Source organism: Bubalus kerabau, chromosome 15 (assembly GCF_029407905.1).
Source record: "Bubalus kerabau isolate K-KA32 ecotype Philippines breed swamp buffalo chromosome 15, PCC_UOA_SB_1v2, whole genome shotgun sequence".
NCBI classification, from domain to species: Eukaryota; Metazoa; Chordata; class Mammalia; order Artiodactyla; family Bovidae; genus Bubalus; species Bubalus kerabau.
Window position 1 is genome coordinate 45,708,166 of NC_073638.1, and position 10,049 is coordinate 45,718,214.

At 40.2% G+C, this 10,049-nt stretch overlaps 1 protein-coding gene and 1 pseudogene across 5 annotated transcripts in view; one reads left to right on the plus strand and one right to left on the minus strand.

The window, feature by feature from the left end:
* NLRP14 (NLR family pyrin domain containing 14) overlaps positions 1 to 5,665 on the minus strand; it is a 43,756-nt gene extending 38,091 nt beyond the window's left edge. For 3 of the 5 annotated variants that reach the window (XM_055548784.1, XM_055548783.1, XM_055548780.1), the window contains exon 1: positions 5,509 to 5,664. The gene's annotated coding sequence lies outside the window, so the exon portion shown is untranslated. Of the gene's footprint in view, positions 1 to 5,333; positions 5,402 to 5,508 lie in introns of those variants that run through there. The other 2 variants (XM_055548781.1, XM_055548785.1) reach the window with 2 other exon arrangements.
* LOC129629023 (60S ribosomal protein L6-like) lies at positions 2,308 to 3,511 on the plus strand (annotated as a pseudogene).
* Positions 5,666 to 10,049: the final 4,384 nt, after the last annotated feature.

Sequence of the window (10,049 nt, forward strand, 5' to 3'; positions counted from 1 at the left end):
AGCCTCAACTTCTCCCTGTCCTCTAGGTCCTTCTCACCAGCATTTAAACATGCCCAAGTCCACCTTAGTCTTTTACAAATATTTCCTTTACTCCACATCTCCTTTATCTTCAAACATCCTCAGTCTTCTATACTTTACCTATTACATCCTCAGTCCCTTGCAATCTAACTTTTGCTATCCCAGTTTCACTGGGAAAACTCATACCAATGATCACTGTTGTAAAACCCAATAGGCAGGCATTTGGGGGATTCAATTTTTATATTTTTAAGTAATAAAAATAACAGTACCTACCTCTGCAAGGATTAGAAGATAATGCATGCCCCTAATTTATAGGGTCCCATATATATAATATTACAATTTTAACAGTGTCTTAATTCTTGATGTCCTTTCTCTTTGGCTCTTATAATACCTCATACTTCATCTTCCTCCTGTCTTTCTAGGTGTTCCTTTGAGCCAAGATATGTAACTTCTGAATCCCTTGGGTTTCTACAGAATGATATCTACAACTCTGATAGAGTACAATATGCCTTGGCCTCTTTTCCAAAGATTTTATGTTGTTCTTTCAGGATTTTTCTTTTTTTCCTGTTTTGTGATCATCCTTTGCTTATATTTTTGGGAAGAAGAAAGCAGATGTTATCTGGTGTGACTCCATTTCTGGGAAGGCATTCATAAATTCCAAAATGTTCTAAACTAAAATAGAAACCCATGGCCTAAGAGGATCTATTTCAATTTGCAAATTTATTGATGGAAATTTTTACCACCTATGATAATTAAAGAATATTTGCTCAAAGTAAGGTATTCTCTCAGCATGTATTAATAATTATCATATTTCTTGAGAACCTACTGAGATAGTTTATGAAAATGTCCTCTAGTCCCCAAAGCTTGGTTTTATCTTACATTTTACAGATACATGGACTCAGAACTTAATAAGTTTGCCCAGGTTACAGATTTGACATGGAACTTATCAGGCTACAAAGCTCATTTTCTTTCTACTATCAACCACTTGCCTTTTAATTTTACTTTATTTTTCAGGGACTGGGAATTCTAATTTAATGAAATCTGCATGACTATGCTCTGATATCTGACTTTTGCTTAATACTGGGCTAGGGGAAAGGGAAGACTTCTAAATATATAATGGCAGAACATAAAGGAAGGAGGGATTCTTTTCCAAAGAGGGTAGAGATGAAAAGGTCTTGGAAAAGTTGCATTCTATGTAAGAAACAGGATATTCCTACCCTTTTCATGTGTTTCTGCCTGACTTCCTTTATAGGGCCACTGGAATCGCCTGTAACAGTTTCTCAACCTCGCCACCATTAACATCTTTTGCCAGATGATTCTTTATTTGGGGGACACTGTAAGTGCACTGTATGATGTTCAGTGGCCTTCCTGGACTCTGCCCACCACATGCCATTAGAACCTCAATCTCCCACAGCTGTGACAATATGTCTTTGGACAGTGCCCTATGTCCCCAGGGGAGCATATTGCCCCAGTTGAAACCAATTTCAAAGCCTTTACCTCTACTGCTGTATATACAACTCATCAGCCCTTCTCTATGTCATTACTGTAACAAATCAAAGAAACAGAGTAGACAGCTCAGGAAAAGGCAGCATGTAAGACAAGAAATATAACTGTGAAGGGAAACATTCAGTGAAGATTATTAGGACAACTTGTAAACCATTCAGACAAAAATTATTATCCTCACATAATAAATCTCAGATACATAAATCAGTACATTGTTAATACTTCAAAGCAGACGGGGATAAAGCAGAGCATATTCATTACACCTTAGGAGATCAGGAACTTAGCAGCTTGGGAAAATTAAGGGAAATGATCAAGAATCAGGATAACTATCAGGAGATACTTTGTTAAATGTTGAAAATAAAACTTCTTGTCCATAGGAATTCAAATGCAAAAAGTAAACTGAAAACAGCTGATGTTTATAGGAAATTTAAGTAAAGGGCTGAAGTTTAAATTAGTAAAACCACTTTAGAACTGTTGGCATTAACTATTAATGAGGGCTTCTTGGAGAAACTGTTGATTCTAGAGCTGGGGCTGGGAGTATATGAGCTGAGTCTAGAGCTTCTTGTTATGCCAGAAAGTAAGGAAAGGAAAAGGATTAGGAACATCAGAAATACACAAGAACAAACCCAAAAGAGCTCCCAGTGGCAAAAGTAAATAACATTGTATTGGATTATAACCTAAAGGCTAAAACAAGTTGTCTATAAGCCCAAACTGATAGATAAATGACTGAAAAAAAAATAAATTAATGAGGGTGGGGTGGGGAGAGACAAATCTTACAGAAGAATTCCAAATACTTTATGTAGCAGTTTCCTCCTCCAGGAGGTAGATCTTACCCCCAGCCCACTACCACCTAGGAGTGTGAACCGTGAAGAAACCTGGCAAACACTGGTGATGAAGGCTAATATCATCAACCGTAAGTCACCACTGACAGTATATACCACTGATGTGACTGATGAGAAAGGCTTATAACCACTGTGATATTCTTCTCCTAAATCTGTAATCCAGTCTAACCATGAGGAAAATATTAGACAGACTTAAATGAAATGCTACAAAATACCTGGCCAGTACTTCTCAAAACTATCAAGATCAAAAATAAGGAAATAAGGACAGACTGAGCTCTTTCCTATCTTGCAAGATGGCGGGTGAAAAGGCTGAGAAGCCAGATACTAAGGGTAAGAAAACCTAAAGCCAAGAAGGCTGATGCTGGTGAGAAAATTTGAAAAGTGAAGAAGGTTAAGAAGGGGAAACCCCACTGCAGCTGAAACCCTGTCCAGATAAGAGGAATTGGTAGATATTCCCAATCGGCTATGTGTTGCAGAAAGGCCTTGTACAAGATGAAGTACTCAGTGGTGAAATCCAAGGTTGAAAAGAAAAAGAAGATGCAGGTTCTTGCTACTGTCACAAAACCAGTTGGTGGTGACAAGAATGGTGGTACCTGAGTGGTCAAACTGCACAAAATGCTTAGGTATTATTGTACTGAAGATGTGCCTGGAAAGCTGCTGAGTCATGGCAGAAAACCCTTCAGTAAGCCTGTGGGAAAGCAGGGCACCAGCATCACTCCAGGGGCCATACAGATCATCCTCACTGGGCGCCACAGAGGCAAGAGGGTCAGTTTCCTGAAGCAAGCCGAGCAGCAGCTTGCTACTTGTGACTGGGCCTCTGTCCCTCAATCAAGTTCCTCTGCACAGAACACACCAGAAATTTGTCATTACCACCTCCTCTAAAATTGACATCAGTGGAGTGAAAATCCCAGAACATCTCACTCATGCTTACTTCAAGAAGCAGCTGTGTAAGTCCAGGCAACAGGAAGGTGAGATCTCTGACCCACAGAGGGAGAAATAGAAGACTACAGAGCAGCACAAGGCTCATCAGAAAGGGTGTGGACTCACAAATTCTGCAAAGAATCAAAGCTGTTCCTCAGCTCCAGGGCTACTCCCACTCTGTCTTTGCTTTCACAAATGGAATTGATCCTTGCTAAGTAGTGTTCTGAACTTCTTACAAAGAACCTAATTAAGTAACTTGTACATCCTGGAGCCCCCACCCTGCCCCTCCCCATAAAAACCACAAAACTGAAAAAGAACAAGGAAAGACTGAGAAACTGTTACAGACCAGAGAAGACTAAGGAGACAAGATGCCTAAAGGCAATATGGTGTCTTGGAAAGGATTCAAGAGCAGAAAGAATACCAGGAAAAATATTGTGAAAGCTGAACTAAGTGTGAATTAATTGTTTTACTTCATATCTTTGCTGTTACAAACATACTACAGTAATACAAGATGTTAAAAATAGGGTGATGGGTGCATGAGAACACTTTCCATCAATCTAAAACTATTCTAAAACAAAATGGTTATTTTTAGTTGAATTTATGTATACCCTATGGCTTAGCAATTACAGTCCTCAGAATATACCTAGCAGAAATGTGTGTGTGCAAGTATATGCCAAGAGACATACAAAAATAGCCACATCAGCATTGTTTGCCAATTCGTAAGCACTGGAAAAGATCCAGAGTAAACCTATAAGTAGAACCAATAAATAAACTGCAATAAATTCATACATCAAAATCCTAGACAGCAAAGAAAATATATGACCTGTAGCTACATGCCATTAGGATGAACCACACAAACATAACCCATGAAAGAAGTCAACCCCCCAAAGATTATATACCATATAATTCAATTTATAAAAAATATCAAAACTAAAAAAGTAAAAAAAATGAAACTGGTATACTGTTTACAGACATATGTATAAGTGTTAAAGCCATATTTTAAAAATGGGCTAGTAGTAAGGAAGTAGCTACCATAAAAACTGGTTTATTGTTACCTCTGCAGGGAGGGAGGAATTTGTAATCAGGAAAGATCCCCTGGGCTCTTGGGCACTCTATAATAATGGTAATAAGTTAATATAGTGTAGTATAGTAATAGTAATGTTCTATTCCTTGATCTGGTGATGGTTTACATGGGTAATCATTCAGTTATCACTCACTAAATGCACATTTATTTTGAATACTGTCTTCTACATGAGTTATAGTCTCCTCTAAAACAACGATTTTAGTTCATATGACCAGAAAGAAATAAGACAAATATATTAGAAAAGCACTGAAATAAAATTATTGCAAATAACCACTCCAGACAGAGGGGAAAATGGATAATAAATATTTCAGAAAATGGTCAAACTTAAGCAGATACCAAACTAACACAAACCAGGTGATACCACTCCACACTTATTAAAATGGCAAAAAAAAAAACTTTAAAAACAACACCACATTGACAATGAGAATGGGATGGAACACTGTTAGTGTAAATGTTATTTGCTACACTCTTGGAAAGATGCATGTTTAACACAACTATGCAGCACTTCAAAAACATGCATGACTTTTCAATCAGTAACCTCTCTCTGGGAAATTAACCAATGAGAAGAATTACAAATACAGAAAAGAAAGTATTGGGCAAAACAGAATAATTTTCTGTGCATAACATAAATAATTGTCAACTAATTAAAATTTAAAGATGATTAATGAATGCATAAAAAATGAAACACTTTTTCAGCTATTAAAATGATCTCTTCATACAGCAATATGCAACACATGCATGGTTAAAAGCAAATGGTAGGAGTGTAAAGATTACAACCAAAGAACTGAAACCCCTGCATTAAAAAAAAACAACAACAACAAATACACCAAAGTATCAACCACGGTTGTGTTTTGGGCTTCGGACAATTTGTAACAACTTTCTTTAATCAGATTACTTAAGTGAAAAAAACAAAAAGGTGAAAGGCAATATATTTGTCAAATGTTTAAAAAGACAGAAATGAATACCTGTACTTGAATTTGGCCAGTGGGAGTTCAAGGGAAACTTCTGTGACGAGAGCAATTTTAGGTCTCTGCTAGGGGAGAAGGAGTGTGAGTGATAAACTCTCAATACTATGGGGGTAGAGGGTGACTGATGCAGTGAGCAAATACGTGCTATTCTTTTCAGAACTTTGCTACTTACTGGGGGAAACAGAACTTCAGCGAGGAGCCCCGAGACTGCAGAGCTGACAGTTTTGTTTTCAGTGCGGCGAGAACGGGACGGAGGCTGCACGGGGTGGAGGAATAAAGGCGAATAACAGGTGGAGGGAAGAATCTGGGATTGAAGGGTAAACACCTGCGGGGGCAGAGAGGCGAGAGGAGTGCCTGAATCCATTAGGATTCACACAAGGGGGGAAAATCATACCACCTGACCGTTACGAAGCGGGCGCTGCACTCGAGTTAAAGGCCACGCTAGGTCTTCGACTAACCTGGACTCCTTACCCACGTGCGCACCTCGTCCCGGGCTCCCCGCCTCCCCAGGTCTGGCGGACTGGAACCTGGGAAGTGGCCTCTTCCGCCGGGTCGTCTCCCGCGCCCTCCAGCCGGCTGCGTTCTCCACTCTGGGGGTCCTAGCAGCTCCCCTCCTGGGCCTCGGGCTGGGGTCGGCCTGCCCTTGCTTGTCTTCCACACAGAATGCTGGTTCTGGCAAGACTCTCACGGGATGTAACTTTGTATTTTAGAGCGGGCAAAACACACGCAGAGAATTCCATACCTTGTGTCACACGGTGGACATTGGTGACGAAGATTCAATTCCAGCTCTGAAAACCGCGAACCAAAGAGAGAAAGGAAAAAGAGAAGGGGTACCCTCTAATGCTAAAGGGAAACTCATTGTTAGATCGTTACACTAAAACTCCCTCCGGAGCTGCGAGTGCTGCAAAAGCGCGACGAGGGCAGCGTGGACCGCCTGGGTTGGACCCCCCCCCCCCCTCAAGGCTGGGCCCAGAGTCTTCCCATTAGTTAGCGGGGCAAGGGGCTGCTCTCACCCTTCCGCTCCCTGCCTGAGTCTCCGAACAGCTTTATGACACATTGCTGCTAGGAAAAGATACATTGTTCATTATAGGATCCTCTGTGTGCAGCACACCTGGAGGAACACAGCCTCCTTTCTTTCCAGATTATAAATAACGTGGGGAAGAGAGAGTCTGGGAGTTGGGCCCTAGCTCATCTGACCTTGCCTAGACTGGCGGATTCCTAATAAATCGCGTCCCTTTATTCATCCATCCAATAATTCCTGTAATTTTTGAGCATCTGTTTCCTGCCTGATAGTTTTCTTGGTCTTCTCTTGAAGGGAATAAAATATCCAAATTTTTCTCCCATCCCCCTTACTCCCACCCCTCCCATGGAGCTTACAGTCTATTGAAGAAGTAGAGATCTATTGGAGAAGGCAATAGCACCCCACTCCAGTACTCTTGCCTGTAAAATCCCATGGACGGAGGAGCCTGGTAGGCTGCAGTCCATGGGGTCGCTAAGAGTCGGACAGGACTGAGCGACTTTCCTTTCACTTTTCCCTTGCATGCATTGGAGAAGGAAATGGCAACCCACTCCAGTGTTCTTGCCTGGAGAATCCCAGAGAAGGGGAAGCCTGGTGGGCTGCCGTCTATGGGGTCACACAGAGTCGGACACGACTGAAGTGACTTAGCAGCAGCAGAGATCTATCAGAACTGTAGTATATCATATGTTATCTTTGCTAAGGAGAAAAACAGTGGGGTAAGGGACCTAGTGCTGGTAGGATAGTGAGGGTCCTATTCTCTTACGGTGGAAAGGGAAGACACTCTGCTAAGGTAACATTTGCAGAAAGGGCATGGGCCATGCAGATAAGATATCCTGATGATGGAGCAGCCAGGGAACCCCTCCAGCAAGAGCCTGACTGATAGATATGAGGAACATTTGAGTTAAATCAAACATCATGGTCACCATGACTCCGTGTTGATATATAGATAGTGCAATTTCATCCAAATCCCACATGACTAGAACTGCTCTTGTATGAATATGGCCTTGGTCCTTCAAAGTTGACTTCCACCCTAATAAATGGAATTAGAATCATCTAATTCTTGGATGGGAGACCTTAGATCAAAAAGGCAAACATGTGTCCCTTTAGGATGGCTTCCTTTTTCTCAGGATTAACCATTCTAAAGACCTTTTCTGGTTGACACAGCAGAAAGATTTGGGAGATTCTAGAATTGTCCATAATCTCATTTAAGGTAGTATTTCTCCAGCTGGAATCTTCATGGAGAGTTTTAAACCTTATTGGCAAAGTAGGAGCCAGCATTCATTGTCATTAAGTAAATATACAACTGTAGACAACTGATACTAAGGGTTCAGGCATGCTGGTTAGCAAGATGGATCCAACAACCTCAATCAAACTGAGAGATTATAGAGTCCTAGATTGTAAAGATTCATATAAAAATTAATTCAAAAGGATAACCAATAGTGTGAGGGTGAGAGAAAACAAAGTACCTTCTCTTGGTTTGACTCCAGGTTACTATATGTATTGGCTATATAACAGCTATCCAAGTAATGTGCTAAATATTATATTCACAAGTCCATACATCTTAAGAGAAGCTATGTATGTTAGAAGTTTTGGTTCTGAAACCATTTCTAACATGCTCATAAAATCATGAAATAGAACATTTATTTCATGAAAAATTTAAAAAGCAAACTGTTAAAGAAACAAAGTTTTAGAAACTGAGGATCCCAGAACTGTACGTTAGTAAAAATGAATTAGACATCTGCATTTTTATTTAATTTACAAATATCTGGCCATATTTGAGTTTACATAAATGCACAACCTGTATGTCTGGCTCTAGGTGAGTGATCACACCATTGTGATTATCTGGGTTGTAAAGATCTTATTTGTACAGTTCTTCTGTGTATTCTTGCCACCTCTTCTTAATATCTTCTGCTTCTGTTAGGTCCATACCATTTCTGTCCTTTATTGTGCCCATCATTGCATGAAATGTTCCCTTGGTATCTCTAATTTTCTTGAAGAGATCTCTAGTCTTTCCTATTCTATTGTTTTCCTCTATTCCTTTGCATTGATCACTGAGGAAGGCTTTCTTATTTCTCCTTGCTATTCTTTGGAACTCTGCATTCAAACAGGTATATCTTTCGTTTTATCCTTTACCTTTCGCTTCTCTTCTTTCCTCAGCTATTTGTAAGACCTTCTCAGACAAACATTTTGCCTTTTTCCATTTCTTTTTCTTGGGTGTGGTTTTGATCACAGCCTCCTGTATAATGTCACGAACCTCCATCCATAGTTCTTCAGGCACTCTATCAGATCTAATCCCTTGAATCTATTTCTCACTTCCACTGTATAATTGTAAGGGATTTGATTTAGGTCATACCTGAATGGTCTACTGGTTTTCCCTACTTGTTTCAATTTAAGTCTGAATCTGGCAAAAAGGAGTTCATGATCTGAGCCACAGTCAGCTCCCAGTTTTGTTTTTGCTGACTGTATAGAGCTTCTCCATCTTTGACTGCAAAGAGTACAATCAATCAGATTTCGGTATTGACCATCTGGTGATGTCCATGTGTAAAGTCTTTTCTTGCGTTGTTGGAAGAGGGTGTTTGCTATGACCAGTGTATTCTCTTGGCAAAACTCTATTAACCTTTGCCCTGCTTCATTCTGTACTCCAAAGCCAAATTTGCCTGTTATTCCAGGTGTTTCTTGACTTCCTACTTTTGCATTCCAGTCCCCTATAATGAAAAGGACATCTTTTTGGGGTGTTAGTTCTAGAAGGCCTTGTAGGTCTTCATAGAACTGTTCAACTTCAGCTTCTTCATCATTACTGGCCAGGGCATAGACTTAGATTACTGTGATATTGAATGTTTTGCCTCGGAAATGAACAGAGATCGTTCTGCCATTTTTGAGATTGCATCCAAGTACTGCATTTCAGACTCTTTTTTTTTTTCTACTATGATGGCTAGTCCATTTCTTCTAAGGTATTCTTGCCCACAGTAATTTGGAAAACTCAGCAGTGGCCACAGGACTGGAAAAGGTCACTTTTCATTCCAATCCCAAAGAAAGGCAATACCAAAGAATGCACAATTGAACTCATCTCACACACTAGCAAAGTAATGCTCAAAATTCTCCAAGCCAGGCTTAAACAGTATGTGAACTCTGAACTTCCAGATGTTCAAGCTGGATTTAGAAAAGGCAGAGGAACCAGAGATCAAATTGCCAATATCCGTTGGATCCTCAAAAAAGCAAGAGGGTTCCAGAAAAACATCTACTTCTGCTTTATTGACTATGTCAAAGCTGTTGACTGTGTGGATCACAACAAACTGTGGAAAATTTGTCAAGAGATGGGAATACCAGACTGCCTGACCGGCATCCTGAGAAATCTGTATGCAGGTCAAGTAGCAACAGTTAGAACTGGAGATGGAACAACAGACTGGTTCCAAATCGGGAAAGGAGTAAGTCAAGGCTGTATATTGTCACTCTGCTTATTTAACTTATATGCAGAGTACATCATGAGAAACGCTGGGCTGGAAGAAGCACAAGCTGGAATCAAGATTGCCGGGAAAAATATCAGTAACCTCAGATATGCAGATGACACTACCCTTATGGCAAAAAGCAAAGAAGAACTAAAGAGCCTCTTGATGAAAGTGAAAGAGAAGAGTGAAAAAGTTGCCTTAAAACTCAACATTCAGAAAACTAAGATCATGGCATCCGGTCCCATCACT